The sequence below is a fragment of the Nycticebus coucang genome, chromosome 1 (genome assembly GCF_027406575.1).
Source record: "Nycticebus coucang isolate mNycCou1 chromosome 1, mNycCou1.pri, whole genome shotgun sequence".
In the NCBI taxonomy this organism is placed as follows: domain Eukaryota; kingdom Metazoa; phylum Chordata; class Mammalia; order Primates; family Lorisidae; genus Nycticebus; species Nycticebus coucang.
Window position 1 is genome coordinate 181,393,109 of NC_069780.1, and position 13,348 is coordinate 181,406,456.

The following is a 13,348-nucleotide window of genomic DNA, read 5'->3' on the forward strand; positions in this document are numbered from 1 at the left end:
TAGAACAACAACAAAAATAAAAATAAACGACACTGTAACTGAAATAAAATAAAAATCTCAGTAGATGAGCTGCAGAGGAGAATGGAGAGGGCAGAGGAAAGGGTCCATGAACTTAAAGATAGTGCCAGACGAGCGACCTAATATGAAAAAGAGAGTGAATCGATTAAGTCAATAAATAAAGGTAGTCTCAGGGACACCATGCAGTTATGTGAGTCCTTGTAGAAAAGGAAAAAAGTACTTAAAATTTGGACATAATGGTTCAAATCTTTCCAATTTGGCAAAAGACATATGTGTATAAATTCAAGAAACTGAGTAAACCACAAACAAGACAATCTCAAACCCACACCAAGATACAGCATTTCAAACTTCCGAAAATTAAAGACAAAGTGAGAGGCTGGGAACACAACACTGCCCTGGTCTAGCTGCATTTTCTACTGTTGCTCTTTTTTTCTCCTTCGTCTTCCAGCTCATACAGGATGGAATCAACATTTCTGGGTCTCCCAAATACTTGAAAGAAATTTTAAAAACACCTCTTCCGATGGGTCTCTTTTAGAACCAAAACCATTTCTTTCCCCCCAAAACTCCAAGTAAACCTTTGATATCTTTCAGTGGACAGATTCGGTCCTCTGCTCCTTTCTCAAGCAAGCTGTGCGGATTGGTTTAGTCTGGATTTTGTAAACCAGGCTTTTATGGCAAAGGGGAGGAATTATCTGATTAGATTAATAATGAAGTCCCTTCCTGGTGCTTTGCTGAAATAAATCCCTTTCCATTTTCTAGGAATCACAGTGTTCTCTAACAATTAAATATCAAACAAGACCTACCCATGGAATAACAGATTAGGGCTAGGTTAATAAAGGCTGTCTTAAGGTCACCCTCTTAGTTTTTTAGGTAACATACAAATCAGTTAGTTTCTCTGTAATTAAACTTGTCGGCCTCTGCCGTGCAGTATTTCTGAGAGTGAGAATTGCCAGCCAGACAGGAAGAGTGGCAGTGGGCACCTGGTCATAGAGCCAGTATTCCTTCTTTTGTTCTTCTCCCTTAATTAAAAAGGACATTCCTCAGTAACTGTCCCCTAACAAGCAAACTTGACCATGCAACCCACCTACAAGTTTACTAAAGCTTGCACCAAAAATATCTCATGACAGCCTAGGCAGAAGGACGCTCCAGTAGCCTGCCGTGCTTCTGGGAGGATGAGGATGAGGAACAGACCCCAGGCCTTTGTCTGCCACTGGCACACGCCCTTCTCATAGTAGGAGCTTCTCCTTACACAGCAAGTGGGATCCCTTTTACATTGATAACCATGTGTTACTCCTCATCTCCCTTCCCCCATTCACAAAACAAAAAAACTGAGCCTTCAAGAAAGTAAGAGTTTTCTAATTTTATATAGAGAGAGTGTGCCAAAAGAATGTATCTTCATGATATTTGCATATTTTCAATCAGACAAAAGCTTGATAACTAGGATCTATAGAGAACGCAAATTAATCCACATGAAAAAAGCCAACAATCCCATATATCAATGGGCAAGAGACATGAATAGAACTTTCTCTAAAGATGACAGACGAATGGCTAACAAACACATGAAAAAATGTTCATCATCTCTATATATTAGAGAAATGCAAATCAAAACAACCCTGAGATATCATCTAACCCCAGTGAGAATGGCCCACATCACAAAATCTCAAAACTGCAGATGCTGGCGTGGATGTGGAGAGAAGGGAACACTTTTACACTGCTGGTGGGACTGCAAACTAGTACAACCTTTCTGGAAGGAAGTATGGAGAGACCTCAAAGCACTCAAGCTAGACCTCCCATTTGATCCTGCAATCCCATTACTGGGCATCTACCCAGAAGGAAAAAAATCCTTTTATCATAAGGACACTTGTACTAGACTGCTTATTGCAGCTCAATGTACAATCGCCAAAATGTGGAAACAGCCTAAATGCCCACCAACCCAGGAATGGATTAACAAGCTGTGGTATATGTATACCATGGAATACTATTCAGCCATTAAAAAAAATGGAGACTTTACATCCTTCGTATTAACCTGGATGGAAATGGAAGACATTATTCTTAGTAAAGCATCACAAGAATGGAGAAGCATGAATCCTATGTACTCCATTTTGATATGAGGACAATTAATGACAATTAAGGTTATGGGGGGGGAGCAGAAAGAGGGACGGAGGGAGGGGGGTGGGGCCTTGGTGTGTGTCACACTTTATGGGGGCAAGACATGATTGCAAGAGGGACTTTACCTAACAATTGCAATCAGTGTAACCTGGCTTATTGTACCCTCAATGAATCCCCAACAATAAAAAAAAAAAAAAATTTGTTAAAAAAAAAAAAGAATGTATCCTCATTTTATACTGATAATGTTTCTTATTGTGGCTATTGTAGCTTGTATCTCTTATTTTTGCAGTAGTCAAACATAACTTGAATATTACAATTTTAATACAATTTTAATACAATTTTTTCCCTTCTTAAAATATGTATACATTTTTGCACCTTCTATATACACACACACATTTATAAAATTGGTGAATTTGATGAGTTTTAAGTTCATAACTAGTTAGTTTAACTTTGAATTCAGGGCAATGTACTGTATATCTAAAGGATTTTTGATTAGCTGATGACATCATTCACCAAGACAATTTTAGTTAAATTGTTATTTATTATAGTTATAACAGACATGTCATAAAAAGATTTAAAATACAGCCTCTCCATTTGAATTCTTCTTAAATAAAGTAATTCCAAGTAGCTGTGCATGCCGTAAGGATGCCATTGTTACTGGCAGATACATGGCAGAGACAACTTCCTGATTCTTACTTAACACACTGGTTCTTGAATTTGCCATCAGAGGGCCCCAAAATATGAACTTCTGAAGCAATGTAATTAACACTCGCAGATAATTTATGTATGGGAAAGTTTATAATTTCTCCTTGCAAATCCTTGGAGGACAAGGAAACTCTTGTTTTGAAATCGTTCTCCCTGAAATTGATATATATGTATGACATGTGACTTGGGGAATTTGTACAGCTTCAGGGTCCTCTAAGAATGACAGTTATCTCTGCAGCAAGGAACTTCCCTGAGTTCAATACTTTATGCCATGATATCAGTGGTCTGGCTCCAAATAAGGGGGATCAATTCTAGTGATTCTTCTGCTATTGAATAACTGTCATTTTGAACACCTTGTTCTTTGTGGGCTTGACATTTAAAGTAGCCAGTTAGAGATACTTTCTAATATAGTGACACATTAGGGACACCAAGAAATCACTGAGTTCCCCAGAGCCTGGAAAAGTGGGGTGCCCTTCTCAGCAAAAAGTCTCCTGGCTGGAACACTAGCAAAGAAACTTCAAAAATTTTTGCTTACGGACCAGTATTACAACTCATGCCAGGAAGAGTCACATCATAAAAACATTCAATTATTGATTAAGTGGAATCCAAAATAGCTTTATGAATTTTACACGATATGCCACTAAACAACCTCTGAGGGGTTATGTTATGAAAGTATACTGCGTAGATACTAATAAAAACCGAAGTTCCTTCTTTGGATGTAAAACTGTATCTAGAGCTACTACCTTAACCAGTTATAGACTCCAGTGACACCCAGTGAAGAATTTAGCAGAGCCTGTGGTGAGCTGCAGAACTCTCCCAAAATATTTAACCTGGACTCAAGGTGACAAATTGCTGTATTTCCCACAGCCACCCAGAATTTTAGGAAGGAAATATAGCTTCAATAGCTGCCAAGCTGTTATAATTGATAATAAGTGGAAAGGGTCATAAATTCAGTAAATATGACCCATTATAGAAAAAACATCTGGCTTCTGAGTAATGCAAGTGTCCCTGGGGTTTCATCAGTCAATAATTATTTATAGAGCATTTACCGTGTGCTGACAACATTTCTGGCACTAGGGATAGATAAATAAACAAAATAATGAGCATACCTTGCCTTAAAAATTTTACAGCTTTATGAGTGTGGGGCAAGGAGCAGCTCATATACAAAGAAACTAATAAATACATGTGATCCTTTCAGCTATGCCAAAAGTCAGAGAATTTGATACTGACAGGGAGTAGTCAGGGAAGTCCTCTCAGAAAATGAGGCCCATTTGAAAGGCAGAGGGAGCAGATAATGGGAGAGTGATTGACTAACATCCCAAGGAAGAACAAGTTCAATGGCAGGTCCTAAAACTAGAATGATCTTCCAAATGTTTTTAACAGAATCTCACATCAACCTCCTCTATGTGTGAATTGCTTTCACTTTAGCGGGTTCAAACAGCAGCCCTGAGATGTACACAGCATCATCTCTGTTGTGCCTGAGAGACAAAAGAAGCAAACTCGGGATGTTTGGCAACTCTCTCAAGGTCACACACAAATGTCCAACACAGCATTAATTAGACTTGAGTCTTCTCATTAGACTGGAGTCTTCTCATCTCAAATCCTGTACAACACATAACCTTCCACAGATGCCAAGACCTAGTGTGTGAAGGAAAACCTGACACATTTGTAGGATTTTCTTGAGTTGTTGTTAGCATTATTATTACTACTACTATTATTATTATTATCTTCATCCAGGAAAATAATCACATCCTTTAACATTTTCATCAAAGAAAGAACATATAAGCATCTTGGTTCTTAAAGAAACTTAATGTTACCTGGGCTGATGGGAGGTCTGTGATTACACAGAGCAACGGAGACAGCTGATATTTCATTACATTTATTACTTATTACATAGATCAGATTCTCTCTGTGGAGGCAAATGGGATAATAATTCAGAAGAGAAGGGAAGAGATACGAAAGCTCAGAGGCTTAAATTGCAGATGACGAGAGAGACGTTAGAGACCCAAAGACAATGGCAACCAAGTGGATTATTTCAAGTTCAGAATCTCCAACAGAGATATTCCTAGGTGGTAACCAACACTGGTAGTGGAGGTGGCAGAATTACTGAGCACCAACTTTTTGTTTACGTTTTCCATTTTTGTTTACATTTTCCATTTTTGTTTACTTTCAAAGCCACTGAGATGGGAATAGAAAAACAGAATAAAGAATAAAATGAGAGGTCAATTAAAAAGCTAAAACACATGCGTAGAAAATTGTCATTATTATAGCAAGGCACATAATTAGTACTGAAGAATACTATCCCAAAGCATCTTTCTGGTTCTGTGTGAATCTTTTTTCTAATTAGCATTTCAGATGTAAATCTATGGCCAGTACTTGCATAGCTGTGCTGCCCTACAATGCCTAAACCTTTTATGTAAAGGTTAAAATCACAGTGCCAAAGAGGAGTTATACCTCTAAGAATCTAAAAGGGCCATCAAATTTACATTAACAAAATAAAATTTAAAGTTTTCTTCCCCAGTCACACTAGCCATATTTCAAGGGCTCAGTAGCCACAGAGGCTACTAGTCCCTTCGCTGCCCAGTGCAGATAAGAACATCCTCATCAGCACAGACTGGGACAGCACTGGACCAGCTGGCGCTTGTTGAGTGACAGAAATCCCAAATCCTCTCTATTCACAGTCTCTCACATGCCCCATGTTTTTCCTTCTAAAAATACCCCTGCACCAAATCTCATGTGAAGGTGCAAGCGCATTCCAAACAGCAGGGAGTGGGAACAAGCTTGATGTGTCCAAGAAAGAAAAATAAGAGCAGAGTTGCTGGAGAAAAGTAGCAAAGGGAGAGGGGAGGAAGCTGAGTTCTGAGAAATTGCCAAGGGCAAGACCCTGTAGGGCCATGTATTAGTTACTCATTGCTGTGTAACAAATTATCCCAAGCTTCAGTGGCATGAATTATCTCACAGTTGCTGTAGGACAGAAGTCCGGTGTGGCTGGGCAGGCTCTCTGCTCCAGAAACTCCCAAGCAGTGCATCCACTGCCTCCATGCTTCTCATTTTTTGTCCCCACCTCTTCTTCTGGTTTTATAATCAAGGAATTGGCCAGCACTGTGGTCATCTGAGGGCACAACTCAATTCCAAAGGATTCACTTCCAAGCTCCTTCATGTGGTTGTTGCCTAGATCTAAATTCTTATGGGCTGTTGGCATGGGGGCTTCAGTTCCTTACTGGTTGTTGGCTGGAGCCTCAGTTCCTTATCTGGTAAAGGTCTCCAACATGGCAGCTTACTTCATCAACATGGGAAAACTGTGAAATAGTCTTCTAGCAAAATGGAAGTCACGGTCTTTTGTAACCTAATCATAGATGTGAGATGCCATCACTTCTTCCTTATGCTGCTTGTTAAAGCAAATGCCAAAGTCCAGCCCACACAATACGAGAGGGAATTACACACAAACATGCATAAAACCAGTCGGGGATCCTCGAAGAACATCTTAGCAGTCTACCCAACACAGGTGACCTGACCCATGGTAAGGAATTGGACTTGTATTTAAGAGTAGCTGGGAGGCCTTGGAAAGCTTCACTCAGGGAACTGATGTGATCTGGCCTTCAGCTGGGAACCTAGCTGTCATGTGGAAAAGAGATGCTTGGGGCCACAAGATGATAAGAAACTATCGCAGTGCTCCTATGAGAAGTGATGGAGCAAAGAAGACAGGAGATGCTGTCAAATTTGACGTCTTTTTTTTTTTTTTTTTTTTTTGAGACAGAATCTCACTCTGTTGCCCTGGGTAGAGTGCCATGATGTCATAGCTCACAGCAACTCAAACTCTTGGGCTCAAGCAATCCTCTTGCCTCAGCCTTCCAAGTAGCTGGAACTATAGGCACCCTCCGCAATGCTCAGTTAGTTTTTCTATTTTTAGTAGAACCTACAGTATTTGCTGATGGGTTTGGTATGGAGAGTGGGAGAAAAAGACAGAAACCTTAACAAAAAACCTGAAATAGGTGGACATCAGTCCCCACAAAAAAGATTTCCTTGAAAGTCTTCCAAGAGAGAGACCTGTGTTTCCTCGCACTTTCTCCTCCCGCTTCCAGCTTTCCTAATGCTTCTCAGATGATCTTCACCAGTCACTTCATACTGTTGATACTAAGAAAAATCTAGAATTTCCACACTTCTAAAATGCTGCAATAGGAAATCACAGTGCTAGAGCTGTAGGGAAGGTGGGGTGTAAAAATAGTTGCCATTATTTATTACCCCAAATATGGTCCTGTCTTTTCAAATTCGTGCCCCAGTTTCTCATACTCAACAGTATATTTAGATTAAACATGTCCTCATTCCTGTATCTATGTAAAAATGGAAGTATTTCTAGTCCCTTAAAAATACTAATAGGGGGGCAGTGCCTGTGGCCCAGCTGGTAGGGCGCCAGTCCCATATGCTGGAGGTGGTGGGTTCAAACCCAGCCCCAGCCAAAAAAAAAAATACTAATAGGGAGGAAAAATGGAACTGATTTCTATAGACTATTACGAGGCTGGCTGTACATTTCTAATATTTGGACTTTAACAAAAAATTGCTGTACTGTAAAATCACAGCGGGATCAGCTATTCTAGACGAAGGCTGACTTACAGTGCGTATCTTCTCTGAAACCACTAAGAGCTCGACAGGAAAACAAGAGAGCAGACATATTTTATGGAACCTTCTTGATTTACTTGATTTACTGCAGGTATTATCTTAAGCTAAATCTGTATGTAGCCAAACACCAAACAAACAAAACTCAAATAGGTCACGCTTAATACTGAACAATACAGTTTTTCTTCTGGGGTTTTAATTATTAACCCAGATTGCTGCATGACTAAAGCAACTGGTGCCATCTCTGCCTTGAGCAAAATAATAAGATTTCATTTTGGAATTGGCTTTCACTTGCTGGCCTTCTACCTTCAGTGTGTGTTTCTCACTGAGAATAAGATCTGCCAAGGATGCTCTGGATCCACAGAAAGAAATATCCCACACAGCCTGCATTTCCGCATCACTCGTCCCTGAGGGTCCACCTGACAGGTAACCTCTGCAGGTAACTAAAACATGACACTGTCCATTTTATAAGGAACGTCATGGGCATTCCTCCAACTTTTATGGCAAGGCCTGTGTTATTCTATCAAGAGGTAAATACTTAAATTTTGAAGGAGCTCATTTTTCCTGACTTTCATATTAAATCCCTTCAGAAAAAAATTAGACTATTTCTCACAATAATGTCTGGTGGTTTCAAAAAGATGTCTGCATTTCTCCTGTGAGAGACAGAGAGAATATGAATGTACGAAACAAATAAGGTGGGAACATGCAAGTGGAGAGAAGGGCCAGGGACTTTAGATTCAATCATAATTGTCACAGGGTAAGACTGGTTTATTCAGCTGAAAATTTATTTGCTGGCTTGAGACTAATTTTATATCTGTGTGATCCAGAAGAAAGCTGCAGACTAGGAGTTTGTCTTAATCCATCCTGTATTACATAACAGAGTAGTCACTTATAAAGAAAAAAATCATTTCTTGTAGTTCTGGGGGCTGGGAAATCCAAAATTAAGGAGCCAGTATCTGGAGAGGTCCTTCTTTCTGCATCAGCCTATGACGGAAGGCAGAAGAACAAAATAATAGAAGAGGGAAAGAGAGAGAAATGGTGGAGGTTACTTTTATAACAAGCCCCACTCCCACAATAGGCATTTATCCATTCAGGAGGACAGAGCCCTCGTAACCTAATCATCTGTTATTAAACCATTAGACCACACATTCCAATATTGTTGCATTGGAGGTTAAGTTTTCAGCACATGAACTTTGGGGGACAAAATGGAATAATATCTGAGAATGCCCTGTATGTGTGTTAATTTTTATGCTTCTGTAGTGAATATGAAGTTTGTACTTGGAGCTATTACAATATACAGGCAAATAAATGAACAAGTTCTTCATGTTCTGAGTCATTAAATCCGTTGCATTTGTACTTTTTACAAAAGAAAATTTAAAGAAGTAAAGGGATTTTTACCATTTTTTTTACCCCTTGTAGGTATTGAGTTACAGCAAACGGTGAGATATTTGTTTATTCTGAATTGCACAAATTGAGCCAATGGCTTTCTTAAATATCCAATGAATGGAGTTAACTTTTTTTGTCTGAATTTGGACGGTGAATAAGATTTGATAAAAAAAGAAAATTGTCCTTGGAAGAGCCCTTTATTATAGAAGAATGTTAAGAGGGAGCAGACTGTGCTGAGTGGAAAACTACACCATACCTGAAAGGTAAGAGGTGCAGGGACAATGGAGAAGGTGTCCGGGTTTCTTTTTGACATTCAGAACTGATGGATGGTAGACTGCCCCCAGGGAAGCCTGCTGAGGAGGGTTGACAAGAGAAAGGCTGGCTGCGAAGATGATTATGAAAATAGCAAGCCCAGAAGGAAAGACAGAGCCTGGTTAGCAAACCAAGTTAGAAGGCTGAGAGTCGTGGGAAATGAATTTTAAGTCAAATCAGAAGAAAAAAGAAGCAAATAGCAGACAGGTGGCAAGTCTGGGTGACCAGGAAGATGGGACAAACCACAGCAGAAGTCAAGCACTGAGACTGGATGATGTTCCTAAAGCCACACAGCTAGGAAAAAATCTAAATGATGACACCAGCCCCTGGCCTGTCAGACTTGTCCAAGTCACTCCTGGAGCTTAGAGACATTGCAGAGGGCCTGCTTCAAAGACAGTGTCACATCTTGCCAGGAAGAGCTCTTCAAGTTGTAAGCATCCTTGCCCTTAAAGTGGAGTCCTTACAAAATAGAACTCATTCCTTACTGGCAAATCAATGCATTTTTCTCCTGTCAATAGTACACCACTAAAGACCTGCCCTGTAATTTCATCTCAGGTTTAGCACTTGATGTGGATAAAGAGAGAGTTCCAGGACTACTGTGCTGCTCGGCGCCTGGGGACGGCGTGCCTAACAGATAAATTAGGAAGGATGTCCAAAAAAGGTCCCAGCCTATTTCCTATCCACTCAGCACTGTCATATCTCTGAGAACTGTGGCAAGCCTGGTCTCATGCCAGCTTCCAGATCAGGCTGCCTAGGGCCTGAATCTCACCCATCATAAAGTGAAGGGAATGGGATGGGTAACAGCAGCATCATGAGAGCTCTCATTGTTTGGCTTGGTTTGGTTGGAGAAAGTGACTACTGGAGGTATCTCTCCCAGACTTTCAGATTCCTGAAGGCAGGAGTCTAGCCCTGACATTTTGTTGTAATTCATCCGTTGTACCTCCCACTCAGTTAGTGCTCTTTGCCCAGATTTTTAATAAGTCTGCCCTACTCCTCTGCTTCTACAACTCTGCTGCCATTGACATTGCCTGGTTTGCACCACTGTGTTCCTACAGCACCTAAAGCTCTCTTAGTTTCTACCTTCCATGAACTTGTACAACCCATCTGGCTGAAAACGTTCATGTTTGGTTCTTCATGCCAAGTTCCTGCCTGGTCTCTGTTAGACCCAAGAGGTTTCCTTTAAGCAGCCACTGTTGTCTTCAAGAATTTCTAAATCAAATGCCCAGCTGTCTCTCGGCATTTGTAGATCTTGCCCCTAAGCTAATCAGATCAACCTGCAGCACTCTTTGCTCCTCCTCATTCTGTCCCGTCTTCCTGGTCACCCAAACTTGCCACCTGTCTGCCACTTACTTTCTTGCTCTTTCAATTTTGCTTAAAATCCATTTCCCACAACTCTCAGCCCTCTAACTTGGTTTGCTAACCAGGCTTTGTCTTTCCTTCTGGGCTTTCTATTTTCATAATCGTCTTCACAGCCAGCCTTTGTCTTGTCAACCCTCCTCAGCAGGCTTCCCTGGCGGGCGGTCTAACAGCCATCAGTTCTGAACAGGAAAAAGAAACACAGACACCTGCTCCATGGTCCCTGCACCTGCTAACTTTTTAGGTATGGTTTAATCTTCCACCCAGAACAGTCTTCTCCCTCTTAACATTTTTCTGTGCTTTACAACCTTCCATGTGAGTGAAGGGCTCTTTCAGGGACTGTTTTTAATCAAATCTTATTACCCGTGGCCCAAATTCTGACAAAAAAATATTAGGTAACCCATTCATTGGATATTTAAGGAAGCCATTGGCTCCATTTGTGTAATTAAGAATAAACAAATACTTTGTTGTTTATTGTCACTCACTATCTACCTACAAAAATAGAAAAAAAATGGTAAACAAAACCCTTTTCTTGTTTACGTAGGTTTTTTGTAAAGAGTTCAAATGCAATGGATTTAATGACCCATAACTTGAAGAGCTAGTTCAGTTATTTGCCTGTACATCAGTAACAGCTCCAAGTACAAATTTCATATTCACTACAGAAACATTAAAATTAACACAAATATAGAGGATTCCCACCTATTACTCTATTTATTTATTTTATTTGCTTTTTTATTTGTAGCACAATTTAAAACTGATGAGAATATATTTGTTCTCAGTTAATTTTGAAATTATTCCAGAAAATATCATATATTGCGTTTCTTTGTTCATTGTTTAAAGGTTGCTTTAGTGGTTTGGAAGAGACAAAAGTCATCTCCTAGGGAATACTGCCTTCCTCCAGGGGAAAGCCATCGTCTAATAGCTATTTTAAGATGTTGAAGATGCCTTACCACAGGCTGCAATTACTCTGTGAATCCCAATTTGAATTGAAGTATCATCTCTCAAGGGTGTAATCCTAGGGTCACATTTCCTTTTCCAGAACTAAACCATCTTTTTCACTATTGAGGTCACTGCACAAAGATCCTCTTCACCTTTAAGTAAATAAAATTGTCTTTCAAAGGGGGTGATTTCAAATTCACAAAAGCATTAATCCACAATGATAACAAGAGAAAAATCACACACACAAAAAAAATCACTAATCATGTTTAAATATTGAATGAAGATGCCTTTAACTCACAGAGCTTCTTAAAGTATCGTATCTGTGTGGCACCAAAATTAACTTGATAGGAATATAGTTATGATTTTTCAGACTTTGAATGGGCTTTTAAAAACCAGTAATGCCGTGTCTTTGTGCAACAATTATTATTTACTATATTTGTCTTCTTCTAAAATTAATCTCCCAAATGCCTTACTGCCTTTTTCACTGAGGGGGCAGAAGCTCCCTGTATGAAATATCATCTCAGATTTTCTGTCCTTATCCATGATCTTTGTTCCTTCCAAAAGACTCCACGTGTGGTCTGTCCAATCACACTATATTCATAGTCTCAGAGATGGGCTCATACATTAAGTGCAATTTGGCATCTTGCTTTCATTTTGTCCCCAAATTGTGCAACAAACTCACAAGATGCCGGTTGAGTCTCTCCACTATTTACATTCTCTTATTTGTTTCTTCTATTTCCTCACCTGCAAAAAAGGTTAATCAATTCTTTTAAAAGGAGGGACTAAATAATAGCTCTCAAAAATAAATTATGAGAACTATCACTTTTTCAAAGATGATGCAACCGACCCCACTGGTTAGAAACCGAAGTTTTGCCCTTGTCTGCTGATTAGGAAGATTTCCTCATTCTGATCCTTTCATGTCCCCTCCCAGTCCTTTGTAACTAAAGGTGTTTACTTGAAGGACGCCATTTTTCTCCAATCCCATAGCCACTGCCTGAGGTCAGGTGATTACTCTTTTTTTACCTGAATTCCTGAATCATCTTCTAATTGGCTTTTTAATTGGCTCCCTAATCTTTACCCCAACTCCTACCTGGTAACCTCTTCTCTACACTTCACCAAAAATGAGAACTTCAAACTCTTTCACCAGTGTATTCAGCCTTTCAAGTTCTGATCCCTACTCATACCAACAGCCTCATGGCTCCTTACTCCCCACATGGTAGTCCAGGCTCTAGAGATACTGCTTTTCTTTCTTGGCTTCTAGAATGTGCCACATTCTTTCTTCACTGCTTGTCTTCAGATTGTGCTTTAATCTGCCTCACTTCCTCCTCTCCTCATTTTTTATTCACCCCTTACACACTGATGAGTTCTTAGCATAATTTTCATTTTTACCCCATGTTTCTCTAGATCCTCGTTTCCCACATAAGAGCTTCTACTCTGAAATGTATCAGAAATGTGTCTTTATTGATGTATAAGAGATATACATAATTTTGGAGTACATGTGATATTTTGGTAGCTGTATAATATATATCATGATGAAAGCAAGGTAATTGAGATGTTTATCACTTTGAGCATTTATCTTTTCTTTATGTTGAACACATTACAATGCTTCACTTTTAGCTATTTTGAAATACATAAGTTATTGTTAACTATAATTTCGCTACTGTACAACTCAACACTAAAATTTATTCCTTTTATTGTGTTTTTAGCCATTAACCAACCTCTCTTCATGGCCCCTTCTCATATCCCTTTTCAGCCCCTGGTGACCACCATTCTAGTCTTTATCCCAAAAGATCTACTTTTTTTTAATCCTCCACATGTAAATAAGAACAAGTGATATTTGTCTTTCTGTGCTTGGCTTCCTACACTTAGCATAATGACATCTGCTGGAACTAAAGATCATCACAGTAAG